The sequence below is a fragment of the Petaurus breviceps genome, unplaced genomic scaffold (assembly GCF_028583685.1).
Source record: "Petaurus breviceps papuanus isolate PSGF00001 unplaced genomic scaffold, PetGlider_PUasm1.0 90847, whole genome shotgun sequence".
NCBI lineage: Eukaryota > Metazoa > Chordata > Mammalia > Diprotodontia > Petauridae > Petaurus > Petaurus breviceps.
The window spans coordinates 8,689,623-8,691,587 of NW_027187360.1; the positions used below are offsets into that span (position 1 = coordinate 8,689,623).

A 1,965-nucleotide genomic window follows, 5' to 3' on the forward strand; every position below is an offset into this window, starting at 1 on the left:
CAGATGAACTACTGAATTGGCAGGTGTGATTGCTCAGCCACTGTCAGTGATCTTTGAAATGTGATGGAGTACAAAATAGTAATTCAGGATTGGAGAAAAGCAAATGTCCTGTCTTTCCAAAAAGATAAGAAAATGGACATTGTAAACTATAGACCAGTAAACTTGACCTGAATTCCTGTCAAAACTCAAAAATTTCTTATTAAAGGAATAGTCTGTGAATGTTCATTAAAGTAAATAGGAGTTAGAGACAACCAGAATTGCTTTATCAATAATAGGTCATGCCAGACAAACTTTCTTTTCTTTTTTTTGACAGCATTTAGTAAGTTTTTGGTGAATAAAGTTGACTTAAGACCAAGTCATGCCAAATAACCTTAGGGAGAGGGAGAGGGAGAGGGAAAGAGAATGGGAGAGGGAAAAGGAGAAGGAGGAGAAGAAGCCGCCTTTTATTATGGATGAAGGAGATAGAGGAAACAACCCTCAGAAACAAAAGAAAACTGAACTGGAACCAACAGAGGACAGAGATATAGAAGCTGATAAAGGGGATGGTAGAAAGATGTTTTTAGTGATCTGGATGACTTTACTTTTTCAATCAAAAGAAAAAGAAGAAAAGATATTTGATATTGATGAAGCTGAAGGAAGTATAAAAGACTCAAAGATTAAAAGTGATACGCAAGCACCAAAAGAATAAGATGACTTTGACATCAGGGTGATAAAAAAAAAGGAAAAGAAGAATGTCAAGTTCCCAGGTGAGGATAGAATACTAGAGAAAAATGAAGCTTTAGAAGATGAAGACAGAAAAAAGGATGATGGCGTTTCCTTCAGCAATCAGAATGGCCATGCCTGGGCAGGCTGAGAAAAAAACTATACATGGGATAAATGGCTGCATTGAATATTCAACATCATGTGGGAAAAGAATCCAGATATGGTTGCTGAAGGAAAAAGGAAATTTGTCATGAAATCTCTACAAGTTGTTAGAACAGGAACCAAGAAAACGTTTTTCCATCAATTTCACTGGTATCTGTAAACTGTTAAGTGACCAGTCTAAACATTTCCTGGCATTTTTATTGGCTGACTGGGCACAAGTGGTTCCATTCATGGTACCAACCAACTTGTAATCAAAGGAAAATTCTAAGAGAAACAGATAAAAATGTCTTGTGGAGATATATCAAGGAGTATGTTACCTGTCACGTACTTTGGTCATCAGACACAATTTTATAGAAGGACACATTACTCATTTCTTACAGGGTGAAACCTGTAATTTTCACTTCTCTGTCACCACCATCAAAATTAGGTTCCTGACCATCACAGGTAAGAAAGCACAGCTCTGTGCCAAACACAACTGATTTATTAATCAGCAATGGCTTTTGCAATGTGTTTTGGATATGGGGCTAAACAGGTGTATGATCAGAGTGGAATTACCATTGTATTAAAAGATGAAATAAAAGCTGCCAAGGTATCATTTGGCATTTGGTTGGTTGGTCATTGAAATCTTTGGAAGAAGCAGATGCTCAAGCTGTTCACATAATTATTGAATGTACATGATGGGGAAAGGAGGTGCATTAAAAAAGTCATAGAATTTATAAAATAAAAGAGAATTAAAGTTATTATAACAGTAAAAATTGATTTTATTTCATTTTGAGGTCTGAATTTTCTCTCATCTCTTCCTTTCCACCATTCCCATTGAGAAAGCAAGAAAAACAAATCTGTTATACATATGTAATAGTAAAGCAAAATAAATTCCTGCTACAATGTCAGTTTGGAAGGAAATTTTCTGAGGAGTACTATGCTGTTTTCTTTTCTCTTTCTTTCCTTCTTTCTTTCTTTCTTTCTTTCTTTCTTTCTTTCTTTCTTTCTTTCTTTCTTTCTTTCTTTCTTTCTTTCTTTCTTTCTTTCTTTCTTTCTTTCTTTCTTTCCTTCCTTCCTTCTTTCTTTCTTTCTTTCTTTCTTTCTTTCTTTCTTTCTTTC

General features: G+C 34.9%; 1 pseudogene; it reads left to right on the forward strand.

Annotated features, from left to right (window-relative positions):
• Nucleotides 1-358: 358 nt before the first annotated feature.
• LOC138149340 (eukaryotic translation initiation factor 2 subunit 2 pseudogene) lies at nt 359-1,343 on the forward strand (annotated as a pseudogene).
• The last annotated feature ends 622 nt before the right edge of the window (nt 1,344-1,965 follow it).